A 14422-nucleotide genomic window follows, 5' to 3' on the forward strand; every position below is an offset into this window, starting at 1 on the left:
ACAAGTAAGCAAGCAATAACAATGGTTGGTGATGCTCAGATAAGCATCTAGCCAAATAATAACATGTATAACCCAAGGATGAGCAGAGCCAAGAATCAAAGAAAGCACACGCCACAACAAGGTTAGCACAAGCATCAGAGCAGCATAGCAGCATACGCACACACATCAAGTTAGGCGCAGCAGTAGCACAGCTAGAATCATGGCAAGCAGCACACAGCAATAAGAGTAGCTGCAGTGGCAGCATGGCATGGCGGCATCTCCATCAGGAGGAGGGCCATGGCCAGAGCTGCTGGAGGAAGAAGAGGAGTAGGCAAGAATGAGAGAGAGGAGAGGATTGAAGGAGGCGTACCTGGAGCAGCAGCGCAAGGCATGCCATGGCGGCACAGCGGCACGGGCCACCCACGGCAGCGCCAAGCCGCGCCTGGCCTGGCGACGCCGAGCGTGGACGCCCCACGGTAAGACCACAGCAGCACCACAGCAGCACCACAGTGGCACCACGGTGGCGCCATAGCACCTGGAGCGTCGGCGGCGACAAGAACGCCGAGGCACTCCACGCCAGAAGATCAGAGGCGAAGGGGGCGAGGCGAGCAAGCGGCGCAGCATGAATCGCCGCGGAGGATCTGAATCGCCGTCGAGTGGCGGTTCAGATGCGCCACATCTCGCCGGCGGCGATGGCCGGAGTCGGCCGGAATAATTCGGTGAAGGGGGCGGCGACGCGCGCGTCGCCAGAGCTCTAGGGTTAGAGTTCGGACACGAGCGCGAGGTGAGGGAGTGAGCGACCGACCGCTCGGGTCGGTTGGACCCGAGCTGGTCTAGCCCAACCCACTGGGCTCCACTGACAGGTGGGCCCAGGGGCAAAAAAGTCTTTTCCAAATTTCATTAAAAATCAGAAATTTGGAAATTCAATAGAAAATGGATAAAAACTCTAAAAAAATAATTAAAAATATTAAACTAGATCAGCATAAAATCCTCTAGTTAAATAAAATATCAAAGAGAGTTTTTGAAGACAATTAAGAATAAGTCCTATTTTGATCATTTAAATCACACACCTAATTTTCTATAATGAAAATAAGTCCATTAATGTATTTGGACTTTAAAAACACCTTGACAACATTTCAAGGTTGTATATTACTTTAAATCAAGTATCCTCAAATTATTCTTAGTATTAACCTCTTACATGAAATAATAACAACATCGGAAGGGGGGGACAAACCCTAAAACTGGAATCATGCATAACTGCTTCTTTAACCATTGCCCTTATCGGACAATGATGCTATTTTTCAGAGGCAGAGGACAAGGGTCAGTCCACACCTTCCAACTGCAAAACTTTGCAGTGTTCAGGCAAGTTCATCACTTGCTCATATCATTTGAGTATTTTTATCAAATTACTTGCAAAGTATTATGGTTATCACTATTGCACAAAAATCAAAACCACTACTTTCATAACTATGAATATGACTATGTGGTGGGCAATGGAACCATGGATTGTGTTGATATGGTGGAGGTTCCATTGCACGGGTTTATATCCATCTAGGATTAAACAACAAATGTCGCCAGTGATTCTTGTGCCGTAATAACCGTGTTAACCATAAGATCCGGAGTGGGACGGAGTAGTCAAAAGTGTTTCCACCTCTCGTTCATCAACGGATGCGCTTACCGTAGCAGTTGTATCTGGCGGAACAACCGGAGGGTGGGGATCCCATTCTAATTCCCCACGGTAAAGCATTGATTACCGTAGCAGTTGTGTCTTGCGGAACAACCGGAGGGTGGGGATCCCATTCTAGTTCCCCACGGTAATGCGGTCTATGATGGGTTGTAGCTACCGGCGTAGGAGTGTATGGTAGAGCCCAGCACTGTCGTCGTGGTCGGGGTCCACCCTGAAATTACGGGAATAATGGGACAGGCATGGACCCAGGGTCGGGGTATGCAACAAAGGGTGGGTGTTCGAGGTAGCGGAGGAACATGATTGGCTAGACCTTATACCGGGCCTCACACCAAAGGAAGTGTGGACGGGAAAGCTGTCCGGTTGGCACCAAGGTTAAGATCTCTTATGGGTAAAGCAACACACCTCTGCAGAGTGTAAAGAACTGTGACCTGTCACTCCCTGTTCCGGGATTGAGGAACTGCGAACGCAGCCGGAAAGGAGCTCCATGAAGTTCTAGTAAACCGGTGAAGGCTGACGGACATAGCTCTTTGAAATAAAAGCAATCTCTTGAAGAAATGTTTATCAAAACTTGCATTGGTATTAGACTTTCTGGTCTAATATCGTAGCTAGTGCATTAAACACCTCTTATCTATAATGAACTTGTTGAGTACGCTCGTACTCATACCACTCTTAAATCCCATGCTTAGATTGCCTGAATCGTCTGGAGGAGGACTACGACAGCAATGAAGGAGCCGAGATCATCGGCTACGAGGAACCAGACCTCTCAGGAGGTGTTGAAGGCGTAGACTACATCATCGTCTACGGATCCGGGGAGGCTTCCGGAGGAGTACAAGCCTAGAGATATCCGATAGTAGTAGTATCCGAGCAGCCCGAACTCTTAGTATTTAGCTGCTCGAGGAAATAAATGTATCACTTAATGAGACTTATATATTGTAAACTAAGTTGGGTTCGCCTCGAACCCAGGAGTATTCCTCTTAGGACCCAAGAGGAGCTCCGAGACGACATGTGTATGTTAATTGTAATAATATGTGAATGAGTTATGGACCTTGCTATGTTCTGTTGTACTACTCTGAGGGATGTAATATTTGCGGAATGGTACTTCGTGAATGTTATATCAACGACTGGCATACTACAACATGCAGTGGTATGCAGGGTCACCACAGGAGGGAACCGCGGCGGCCTCCACATCGGAGAGGCCGCCCGCGGCGGTGCGGCATTGCCGCAACCGCCGCCTCTCCTCATCGAGCCCAAGCCGGAGTCCTCGGAGGAGGACCCGGACCTCCGCGCCGCCCTGATCATCTCGGCGGCGGAGGAGGAGGCGAAATGGCCGCAACTCCATGCGGCCATTCGCACCTACGAAATGGAGGAGGCGGCGCGGCGGGAGGTGGAGGAGGCGGAGGGCTGGGAGCTCTACGCCCAGGCCCTCCAGGCGCGACGGGAGGAGGAGGAGGAGGCGGCGCGGCGTGAGGAGGCCAGGCGCCGCGCCGACGAGCAGCGCCGCCAGGAGGACAGGTGCCGCCTATAGGGGCTTCTTTTGTTAGTAAATTTTAGTTTAAATTTAAAAGCCCGTATAGGGGCTTCTTTTGTTAGTTTTATTTGCCCAAAATAGGGCTATGTACTAAATTTGCCCAAAATAGGGCATATGTTCAATGAAATTTCGTTTAAATTTGCCTCTTTTTTTGTTTTCGTTTTTCTCCGGTTTATCCGATGCGTCCGCGCGTTGGACGCAGCGCGCGACCCAAACGGACACGCGGACGCGGGGCGCTGTCCGCGTGTCCGGGCGGCGACCCAAACGGCCCAAAACGGACGGCCCAGCGCGTCCGTTTGGGTCGCGCGGTTGGAGATGCCCTAATAGTTCAGCACCCGCTTGTCGTTCTGATGACTTCGCCGGGTCCGTGCTGTTTCACCGTTTAGCCAACCTCGCCGGAGTCCGCAGCAGTGTCGCCGTGAGTTCTGCTCCGTATTGCCGTTTGGCCAACTTCGTCGGAACCCCACCGTCTCTCCGGGAGTCCAACTAAGTGTCGATGTTTTACCGACCTCGCCGGACGACCGGCTGAGCCCTAGCCTCCTCAGAAAGAACTACGACGATGTGTTCTTATTCTACAAGAAAAACAAGTAGTTGAAATAGCAATGTCACAACGCACACATTCAGAGTTCATTTTTTTTTTTTGAGGTCATTCAGAGTTCGAATTAGTGTGCTAGGTATGTCCGACCGTCATGGATGGGCCGGGCCAATCTGAACTATGAAGATCTCTGAACGCCAATCTGAACTGTCGCAAGCTTGCAGCGCGGGCGTCTCCGACGGGCGGACGACAGCTTGACATGTGCAGCACAGGTCGTAGCAGCTGAATGTCGGATTGGTTGAAGAAGAAATTTTTTTTTCGCGAAAACGTAAAAGCATTCCGTTTCGATCATTGATAGAAAAGAAGGTTGTTATAGTTACAAATCCCCAAAGAACAGACACCCCACTTTACAACTTAACCCAAGAAAAGATAAACAAAACTAGGGGAGTATCTCACTACAACTTAACCCCGCTTTACAGCCCGGGCTCCCGCGTCCGCCCACTACAGCGCCTCAGTCTTTATGTCGTTGAACAAGGAGGGCACCGAAGGCTCCGCGTTACCAAGGACCGCAGCCATTACGGTGTTTCCAAATTTCCCACGCCGTAAGCATGATAATCGACGAAATACCTTTGCGCAGCTGGCGGGGTGGTCCGCACCACCAGCGACCACCACTCCGCGAAGTTACCCTCCACCGTGGAAGGTCCAAAGAAGAAGAAAATTAATATGTTGTGTTCTTTTGCTACAGTAAAGTTTCGTGTCCTAGAAAGTAGCTGAGGTCTTCAAGGGAGTTCGGATCGGTTTTTAGCGAGGTGGTAACTGATGATGTATATCATAACCCTAATTATTGGGGAAGTACCATCATGATTCTGTTAGCACCTGCAGTTCATGTGATCTATACTGGTTTTGCTAAATATGCTGCCCAGTGCACACATGGATTCCATATTTCTATCCATCATTATAGTTAAATTTATTTCTTCAGCTGCAACGCGCGGGCATTTTTGCTAGTGTAGTCCAAAAGATGAAAGGGAAATAGTATGCAGGAAACAATAAATGCCCTTATTCGCCTTCCTGGCACTGAGAAGCTAGAAAGTGTACGCTACAGCAGGGTGACGCAAACGGATCGACTGTCTGCGTGGACCCATCATGTTCTAGGCTGCCTGTTTCGGTCCGCGTGGACTGGCGGACAGTCCGCGCACGCTACATGGGGGTGACGCAACGGATCGACCCGTCCGCCCTGACGTATGCGCGCCCTAAATTTGGGCCGATATGTCGGACCGGACACTGCGCTGACAGCGCGCGTTCGGCCATGCGTACCGCGGGCCCACCTAGAAGCGACTCGATGGCAGAATGCTGACCGGCGGCAGCAGCCACGCCATCAAAGCCACCGCTGCCGCCTAAGCTTCTGCCCACGTGCATTGATGCCTCCAGCGCCGGGATGCTTCGCATGCATTGATGTTGGCCCGATGGCGTCGACATCGATGCTCATGGCTAGTGCTACTTAAGTTGGCCCTGCGCCCGGCGGCGCACCACTTGTCTCGCCAGATCACCAACCGCAGCCCCCCGTCGGAGATGAAGCTGCCGAGTTGGATGAAGAACGATGCCCACGACCACGAGGCCGGGTCCTCTTCCGGCAACCGTGCCGTCGCCACCAGGATTCTCCGCCTCGGCGGAACCCTACGCGGCCTCGCCATCTTCCTCCACCGCCAAACCCTACGCTCTTCGTTTGCCCACAGGCTGCGGCAGCACAGGCCAGGCAGCCTCGTCCGTACCAGCCAGGATGCAACCAACGCTACGTACCGGTGCACGAGACACATCGATTGTGGACAGAGGCCAACCCCTGCCGCCACAGGGACGTCTCCCTGCCACGGGTGGCACCTCAATAGGGGGAGGCTCCCCGTGCCACCTCCTCCGACGGACGGCCGACCTCTGCGCCAGGAGATGCGCCACCGCATCGCCCTTCCTCCGTCGCAGCGGTACGAGCCCGAGTACCAGCCAGGGCCGTCGAGGAGGGCGTGCGAACTGTGCGACGGAACTGGGCCCCCAAATCACGAGCACACCGTAGAGGCCGTCGCCCCAGGTATCAGGTGGTGGAGAAGTATTCTCTGCCCCGCTACCTATGTTGCATCCATGCTCCAGTGGACTAGCGGAGTAGGTCTGTGTGTGTTCTTTTAATCTGTTTCCTTGAGAAGAAGAGCCATGGATAGTCGACCGAAGCTCTCCGTGTAGCGTATCTGAGAAGAAGATAGACCGGGCGTGGAGTCTACGTGTGGTGACCTAGCATACCACTGCATGGTGTAGTATGCAAGTCGTTGACATAACACCAATGAAACACCGTTCCACTAGTATTACATCGCTCAGAGTGGTACAACAGAAACATGTGCGGGTCCAAGGCATGTCTATAGAATTACAACACAGACTCTATTACAGAAGATCAGCATAGCCTCCTACTTTACAATGAGGTAAAACTGCTAATAAACTCCAGAAGAACGACTCGTAGTCTAATCCTATCATGAACTCTATCTATAGAGAATTTGACTAGCTATAGAGGCTATGATTGGGTTCTAGCTAAATAGGAGCTAGGTTTAGGAAGCTAGTTCCCTTCTATGGCTAATCTAGGTTTCCTCGGTGTTGGATGTGGTGTTTGACTCTTCTGACAGGTTCCTGTCCCCTTGAAGTAGTTGTTGACTCCTCGGCCTTCGAGTTGCACTGTAGATCCTCCATCGATGCCTCCATATCTAAGCAGGGGATTTAAGGTGGGATGAGTACGAGCGTACTTGTTGTGGGTATACTTTATGGGTATATCAACAGCATGGCATGGATCCGGCAAGCCCGGGTGGCCCATAGATGGTGATGGTGGCATACGGCCCATCGGGCAGCCCAGTTGCTGTAGATCAAGATGGATGAAGTCTAGCCCAGGTAACAAGAGCCGGATCTTAACCGCCATGTGATGTTAGTCGGATCTGAGAAGGCCCATGAAGTATCCGGATCCAATACGGCGCATAATGAAAGGTGGATCCTTGACGTGCACGGCAATGTAATATTCCGTAGTTAGGTCTCTTGTATTCCGGCTAGGACTCTCCGTGTAAACCCTAGATCTGAGCGTCTTTATAAGCCGGATCCTGGGAGCCCTAGAGGCACAACCACAACTCATTGTAACAATGCGAAAGTGTCCAGATAATTCCAGACAAGCAGCAGTAGGCCCTGTCTTCGAGCAGGTGTTCCGAAGCTGGGTAAATCGCGTACCATCGTCCCGAGGACTCTCCGCCCTATGGCCCCTACTTCTTCTCCCCCTCGTGAGGATCCCTCCTCCGAGGCACTGTCGAATAGGCAACGACAGTTGGCGCCCACCGTGGGGCCAGCGGCGTCTGGAGGCCGGAACCGGGAGGGTTCCGCCATGGGAAGCTACGACGAATCCATCGCTGTGGGGTGTGTCCTTTACGCCGGGAATTTTCCGATCGTCCCTCAGGACGAGTGCTGGATTCCGGCTAAGACCGACCCCATCAAGCTCTCCATCGTCCCAATCGGTGGCATCCACATCTTCATCGGCGAGATCGTCGATTCCGACGGAAACGCACTGGTAAGTCATGCACCGCCGCTGAGCAGGACGCAGTCGCGAAGATCCGATCTGAGACGCAGGAACTTCCTAAGGAAGATTCCGCCTTAGATCTGAAAAATTCAAAGCCCACCCAATCCCCCCCCGAGCAGGAAATCACGGTGGAAGACCAATACAGATTTGCCTGGGTCTCCCAGGTGTTAGAGAAGCAAAGGTGTCAGTTTGTGCACTTCCTCGCCCATACCGTAGGAACCGCCCCTCCTCAGGACGGAGATGGTCCTATGCAGGTTGAGGAACCCGGAAACATCAATCTTGGGCAACCTGAGCCCAACATCAGCAGGAGGCTATCGGAGACAGTGACGCTCCGGGACAAGAGGATGCCGAAGATAAAGAAGAATCAATCTTGGGCAACCTGAGCCCAACATCTAACGATGCTTCCTCCATGAACACGGAAGAGTACGACCGCGCGCAGAAGGAACTCGGAGGTGATGGACAATTCGAAGCAGAATCCGCCCAGCCTAAGGAGGTCCTTGCGACCATAGCAGCTCTGGAGCAGGAAGCAGAAGATGAAACCAACCCTTCCGACCCAGGACTGTCCAACGCAGGATCTCCGCTTTCGCGGGAACGGCGGCACGAGGAATACTTAACCCCGGAGGAGCTAGTGGAGCAAGCAGGTATAGGCGCTATAGCGCACACAGAAGTCCTCAACAAGCCTATAACTCCTGACGAAGCCGCAGATCCGGAAGCTCTAGAAGCTACAAGGAAGGAGATGCTGGCCACTGCCAGGAAAATCACCAACACCGCAATGGCGATGCTGGAGGAAAGGAAAGAGGCTGGAAGCATCATGAACTATTTCCTCAAAAGAGAGCGCGAAGCTGTTGAATCGCTGGAACAAGCCAAGAAACTCCGGAAGCACTGGGAGTCCAAGATGGGCGAGGCCCAGAAGGATGTTGATAGGATCCGGCGGGAAGCTATTACCCCTCGCAAGATCACCTTCGCAACTCCCACTGACCAACAGCCGCTCACAACTCCAAAGGATAACATGAAGAAGGCTGCGGAGCTCTTGAAAAAGAAAGATGAGGTTGACATCAACCACATCCGTACGCTCATTGCTTCAGCGGTAAAGCAGTAGAGCAAGGCAGATACTTCGCGCAGGTTGGAATCCAACTCGGAACACTGTGTGTCCACCGTGCAGAAGGACGCCCCCGGAAGAGAACATCGTGATGATGAGTTGCGCACCGGATCCACGGAGCGCAGAAGGAGGACCAGAGAACATCCAAACCCGATCTCGGTGCCTTCGGAAACACCTCCAGCAGACCCAAAAAGGGAAAGGGCCCGATGTATACTGGCAGGGACAAGTACTGGAACGCGTCACCTCCGCCCCGGATCCCGCGCCCTCCGCCACCTCGTTGCCACAGTCCAGCCAGAAACGCCAGACCCCATGGGCCTGGTGGAATCAATATCCGCGACAATGTGCCGCCTCCGAGGAATAGGAACACGGAGCATGCGCCGGAACCCCGCCGGAGCCGGAACGATGAACACGAGCCTGAGCCGCGCAGAAGCCGGAACGACGGAGGCGACCATCACCAAGAAGGTCGCCACCGAAGCCGGAGTCAACCACAGGAAGGACGCGGGGAGTCTGAAGGCGGAAGCAAGAGATCCCACTGCCCCCCTCGCAGATCTCCCTCCCCGCCACCAAGTGGAGGAGGTGGAGGCGGAGGCCGGAGATCCCGCTCCCGTTGAAAACCCCCGGCGACGGCCCGCGCGATGCCCGGAAACGTCTCAATGAGTACAGATTCGACTACATTGGCCCAAAATGCTTTGGTGAGATGATTCGAGAGGAACCAAAGCCAAGGAGCTTGAACCTCAAGCTACCCGGAAACCTGAAGCATTATGATGGCAGTGAAAGGCCGGATACCTGGATTGAGGATTACTATAATGCAGTAACCTTCGCCGGAGGAACCCCTAACATAGCCTGCCGCATGCTCCAGCTGTACCTTGTTGGTCCATCCCGTATTTGGCTCAGAGACCTCGAGCAGAACTCCATCTTTTGCTGGTTCGACCTAAAGAACGCCTTCGAGAAGCACTTCAGGGCACCTACAAGAGACCTGCCACAACAAGCGATCTACAGGCATGTATTCAGAAGAAGGGTGAAACATCAAGGAATTTCCTCACCCGATGGTTAGCAACCAGAAACGAGTGCGAGAACGTGGATAACCGCACAGCTATGCACACCTTCATAGGAGGATTGCAAAGGGGAGGGCTGCTGCACCATAAGCTTACTTGCTTGGTCAATGAGAATAAGCTGACTTTGGATGACATGATCAACATCGCCAGCAACAACACTGCCGCCGATGACGACGCAGGTGGAGACCTCGCAGCAACAGCCATACCCCTGCATCAGCAAAATAAGAACCGTGACAACGGCGGCAATAGCAACAACAAGCGGAAGAACCCCTCCGAAGACCAGAAGAGCGGCGAATCCGAGATGGTCGCCATGACGTTCCAACGCGGAGGCCAAGGAGGCGGAAGAGGCCGCGGACGTGGTGGCAGAGCCGGCCGGGGCCAGCAGCGCGCTGACGAAGTCACTGTTTCCGGAACCCGCGCTCCCCAGACGTACGAAGGGTACATGGATATGCCATGTCGTGGATATGACCACGGCAGATGCTACCGGGGGCAGCACTTCGTTGATGCGGGGGCAAGGAAACATGGCCATACGCGGATCGAGGTGCACAGGACGCAAGGGTTTACCTAGGTTCAGCCCCTCCGGAGAGTAAAGGGCCTCGTCCTGCTAGATCTTTATTGCTCAGTGGAGAATTACAATGGGGGGGCTCAGCCGGCGGCTACGCCGAGAGCTTACAAGGGGAGATTGAATCTCAGATGATGTGTCCCTTTAGGGTTTTGGCTCGGGGGTTTATATGGACACCCCCGATCTAGGGTTACATGGAGATAACTCCGAATCACACAGTTGCTACTAATCCGGGATTCGCTACCCCTCCTGCACGCTATCCCCTCATCCAGTCGCACGGGCCTCCTCCTTGGATCAGGGGCCCAGTCGCTCCATGGCCCAGTCGCTTAGGTCGACTGGCGGCCCAGCTGGGTCTTCCTTCTTCATAGAGAGTAGGGCTGGCGACCCACCCCTATGGGTGTATCCCCATCAGTAGTCCCCGAGCGCGGTGGTGATGAAGCGTGGGTTTAAGGCGATCTTCGAAGAAGGGCGGCGATGAACCAGGATGAATCACCATCGGGCTCTCACAAACGAGGTCGCGGCGTAGTCCCGACCTCCAGTCGCCGGTACCTGACGAGTCAGGAGGCATGCATCAACCGGTTTCGGCCGGTCGGCGTGAGCCACTCGGCGCCGGCCAGTCGGTGTGTGACAGTCGGCGCTAGCCAGTCGCCGTTTACCAGTCGGCGTGCATTCACCATAGGGACACGTGGAAGAGCCAACGGCTGGATTTCACGTTGACCGAGGCGTGAGCCGTTTGCACGAAGTTGACCGTTGGGCTTGACGTGACCGCTAACGGCTAGTTTTAACGGCTATTCAGCCGGAGCCCGCGGTAATCCCGACCGTTGATTACGGGGCGGCGATTTCGGAACAAATCAACGAGCAGATCTTCTCCTTAACACGGGCGAGTGCGGCGGTATAAAGGACCGCTCCCAGGGTTAGGGCTTATCATTCCGCCGCATTCTTCCCTCATCTTCTCCTCATCTTTTCCTCATTCCAACCTTCCCATACTCCAATGGCGGCAAAAGGATGGGGCAAGTCCAAGGTCACCAAGGAGGCCTTGATCCCGTACGTGGCTGCGGGGATCATTCCCGAGTTCAAGCGGGAACGGTGGAGAGTACTGGCGGTGAACGAAGTAGAACCGCTCCCGCGCCCCGGCGAGTTCGTGCTCTTTCTAAGTTTCCTCGACCGAGGTCTTGCTCTCCCTTCCTCCGATTTCTTCCGACAACTCCTTTCCTTCTACAACATCAAGGTCTCCGACCTCGGCCCGCACAACGTTCAGCAAATCGCGCTGTTCGTGGCACTGTGCGAGTGCTACCTGGGCTGCCCGCCGTACTTCCCTTTGTGGGTGTCCATCTTCCATGGGCGGGCGAGCCGGGTTAGCAAGAGCGTCCAGTCGCTGATTCCCAACGGCGGGATCACGTTCCAGGTGAAGTCCGGGGAGAACTTCATCGACATGGCACTGCCCAAGAAGGCGCAGTCGCAGTGGCGTAGGTTCTGGTTCTACGCTCTGGAATACACTCCTCCAGGCGGAGTCCCCATCCCCCAGTATACGCCGGAGCCGAGTGTGCCTCGGCGCCTCAACGTGAGGTCGCTGCCGAAGGACCAGGAGGAGGTGGTGAGGGGGATGCGCCTGGCGATCCAGGCGCTGAAGGATAGCGGTCTGACGGCCGCCAACATGTACAACTGTTGGCTCGGCCGCCGCTTGGTTCCTCTTCGCTGCCGCGCCCACCTCATGTGGGAATACAAGGGGCAGAACGACTGCACCCGGTCGTCAGCGACCGAGTGGGACGAGGCCGAGTACCGGAAGGCACTCGCCAAGGTCACCACCGCCATCTTCACCTCCTTCGATGATGGGCTGCAGCCCTTCTCTGAAGACAAGCCAGCGCCAAAGGTAACCTTTTACCCTTTTTACTCGTTCTTAGGGAAGCCAAGTGATTGTTAACTCGGTCAGTTGCTTGGAATGCAGCGGTGGCAGATGGTCGCCAACCATCTTCCCCCACTCGCAGGGAAGGAGCCTCCGGAAATGACCGAAGGCGAGGACGACGAGGTTGAAGACGAGGGGGACCGCACCGAGTGGGACTCCGAGGCGCGGGACTTCGTCAGGCTTCCTCGAGGAACAAAGCGGGGGGTGGCCTCCTCTTCGCAGAGCGCGCTGGGCGAGAGCACCCAGGAGGACGACGAAGGAGAGGAGTCGACTTCCCCTCCAGAGAGGAAGGAGCCCGCGAAGAAGGAGGGCGAACCGCGCCCCAAGCGACCGCGCCAAACCATCCTCTAGGGCGCCACCGACCTCCGTCGCCCCCTCAAGGATGCTTTGGAAGCCGGGGCCCGAGTCGGCCCGGGCGTCAAGGCCATCCCCACCGTGAAGTAGGCGGTTTGTCCCTGCTTGTGTCTTGATTTGTTACTATGGTATTGGAGTCTCATATTCTTCTCTGTAGATCTAAGAGGAAGGTCCTAACAAGGCCCGCCCCGGTGGCAGGAGCAGCGGCCACGAAGGCGGCAGAGGCGAAGAAGGCCGCTGAGCTGAAGAAAGCCGCCGAGGCAAAGAAGGCGTCCGCCGATCCCGCGGACCTGTCCTCCGTGCGGGAGGAAACCGTCGCCGAGAGTCAGGCGGTGGATGCGACCGCGAGCCCCGCCGAGCCAGTCGACGGGAGCTATCCCCTGGCGAGTGTGAGTCGCGCGGAAAGGGCGACGGCGAATGTCACTCCCGACGCGGCTCCGGATCCGATCGTCGTCCCTTCTTCGACCGAGGGGGAGCCGAGCGCAGCCGCGGGGAGCGATCCTCCAGCGCCGATAAAGGAGCGGCGGACCAAGGCCGCCAGGGATCCGGCTCGTCCCAGCGATCCCGCTGCTCCGACTGGAGGAGCGCTATCGACTGAGGCGGAGATGCAAGGAGGTGGGACGCACGAGTCTCGCGGACCTCCGCTATCGACCCTGTCCTTCACTGAGCTGCACACGGCGCTTAGTGAAGTTCATGTGGTAGGTTTTGTATGTTCGGCGTGGTTCCCTCCCAGTCCCCGAGGGTCGACTCGGGCTGAAGGGGCGAGTCGAGTCTCTTCATATTGGAACCAGGCGATCGTTGTACTGAAGTTTCCTTTTTGTTGTGCAGGCGGAGGTAAAGCGGCTGACGGCCCTCGTGGAAGAGGCGGCGGAGAAAAACCGTCGCCTAATCGTCCTTGGCAGTAAGTATCTGTTCGCACGGTCCTTGATTTCGCCGGTGTATTTTCTGCTCTTGCCCTCATGATCTTCCGCTTCTTTTAGCAGAGGCGCGGTAAAGGGCACTTGCCGAGGCTCGAGAGGGGTATGTGAAGGAGTCCTACTTCAGGGAGGCTGACTTCCGAGCCCAGCAAGCCGAGGAGGCGAAGAAGAAGGCAAAGGCGGAGGTCGCTGATCTGACCAAGGTCCTGGAGGACAAGGGCAAGGAGCTCGAAGATGTAATCGCTGACTACAAGGTCAGACTTGATGCCGCGGCGGAGGCGAGGGACGCCGCCAGGGGTGCAGTCGCTTCTCTGCGTGAGGAGCTGGCGGCTCTGAAGCTGCAGCATTCGAAGGAGCTCGCGGCCGAAAAGGAGGCGTCGGAAGGTACTATTTTGGCTGTTCAAGCTGAGAAGACGAGCTTCGAGGCCTTCGTCTGCGAGATGTCGCGGCAATTGCTCGGTGAGTGTTTACTTTCTTTTAATTTTTTCGGTCGGCAACTTGTACTGCGAGCCCGTTACGGGGGTTTGGCCCTTAAGCGTGGCGAACCCGCTTCGGGGGTCCAGTCCCCGAGCGTGGCGAGTCCGCTTCGGGGGTCCAGTCCCCGAGCGTGGCGAGTCCGCTTCGGGGGTCCAGTCCCCGAGCGTGGCGAGTCCGCTTCGGGGGTCCAGTCCCCGAGCGTGGCGAATCCGCTTCGGGGGTCCAGTCCCTGAGCGTGGCGAATCCCTGGTAGAGCGAGTTCTGACTTAGAGAATTTTTTCCTCCTTGTGTTTCCAGGGCAATGCGACTTCGTTGAGTCGGTGACTCCTCGGGAGTGTCTCCAGGAGGCGACGACGCGCATCATTGCCTGTGCAGGGGAGATCTTGGCGGCGCTTCAGTACCTGAGCCCGCGGGAGGTAATTCCTCGGGACGCGCCGTCGGTCTTCAAGGCCGTCTCCGATATTCCGGCGGTGGTTGATTGGCTCCGCCGCTCCTCCTGTCGAGTGGGTGTCACCATGGCGCTTAGCATGGTGCTTGCCCATTATTTTGAGGGTTTCGACGTGGAGGAGGTGACGGCCGGCTTCCCGTCCGAGACTGGAGAATTTGACGTCGCCGAGGTGCTGCGTCTGATGGAGGCGGTTCGCCCTTACGCCGACCGGGTGTTGGCGACTGCGGACTTGGAGACGCACATCGCCAGCCAGTCGGCCCCCAAAGACACGGAGAAGGTGCCAGGCCCGCAG

Source organism: Lolium perenne, chromosome 4 (assembly GCF_019359855.2).
Source record: "Lolium perenne isolate Kyuss_39 chromosome 4, Kyuss_2.0, whole genome shotgun sequence".
NCBI classification, from domain to species: Eukaryota; Viridiplantae; Streptophyta; class Magnoliopsida; order Poales; family Poaceae; genus Lolium; species Lolium perenne.